Below are 955 nucleotides of genomic sequence, written 5' to 3' on the forward strand. Positions count from 1 at the left end.
CCGCCGCCGCCGCCGCCACCTCCTCTTGCATCTCACTGGCCTGGCTCTGTGTTGCTCTGAGTGACAAAGACAATGTCCCAGCCTTAACTTTGCAACCACCTTGCCTCCTTCTGCGGTTCAGCCGGGTGGGGGGTGGGGACAGCACCAGAACCTCAGCATCTCCTCCAGCTTCTTCTGCGCTTCTCCAGCTCCTGGATAATTCTGCCCCGTCCCCCCCGCCCCCAGCCCTTTCCCCATCTCCTTCTTTTTCCCCCTTCCTCTCTCCTGCACGTTGTTGTTGTTATTAGAAAGGCTTCGCGCACCCCCTGGTGCTCCGGCGTTTTGTGTGGCAGGAGAAGATTGTCTTCCTTCTCTCTTTCTGTCTTGCTTTCTCTCTCCCTCTGGTTGCTCATTATTCAGAGAGAGACACAGAGGGAGGGAGAGAGAGAGCGCGCGCGAGGGAGAGGGAGGAGAGGAGAGAGAAGAGCAGAGAGGGGAGAGAGTGAGAGGGAGAGGGAGGGAGGGAGAGAGGGAGAGAGAGACGGATATCTCAGGTCATCTGCCGCTGCAGCGAGTCTGAGGAGCCGTGGAAGGCAGGGAAGATGGCGATCCTCCATTGCTGAGACCCGGCAGAAGCACATGAGACTCCAAAACAACTTCCACAACAATAACCCAAGCAGGAAGAGGAGAAAGAGAAAGAGGATAAGGAGGCGGTGGGGCTGGAGAACCCGAAGCACCTCCCGGCGCCGGGACGCTTCTTCTGTAAGTTATTGCAATTAACCACCACCTCCGGGTGGTCTGAGTGCGCCGGGGAGGAGAGCGCGGGGCGGTGGAGGCACCGACGCGCTCATTCATTCGGCCGAGGAGGGTTGGCGGAGCGGGGAGCACCGGGAGTTCCCTGCATGCATGGACTGGCTGTTGGAAGACGAGAAGAAGCGAGAGAGGAGGAGAAGGAGGAGGAGGGGGAGGAGGGAGA

The 955-nt window shown here is 59.4% G+C and overlaps 1 protein-coding gene across 1 annotated transcript in view; it reads left to right on the forward strand.

Moving 5' to 3' along the window:
- Positions 1 to 457: 457 nt before the first annotated feature.
- Positions 458 to 955, forward strand: part of Znf462 (zinc finger protein 462) — a 137,735-nt gene continuing 137,237 nt past the window's right edge. Inside the window, exon 1 of the mRNA XM_010639277.2 lies at positions 458 to 741. The gene's annotated coding sequence lies outside the window, so the exon portion shown is untranslated. The remainder of the gene's footprint in view (positions 742 to 955) is intronic.

This window comes from Fukomys damarensis, unplaced genomic scaffold (genome assembly GCF_012274545.1).
Source record: "Fukomys damarensis isolate Sample0158 unplaced genomic scaffold, DMR_v1.0_HiC HiC_scaffold_36, whole genome shotgun sequence".
Lineage (NCBI taxonomy): Eukaryota > Metazoa > Chordata > Mammalia > Rodentia > Bathyergidae > Fukomys > Fukomys damarensis.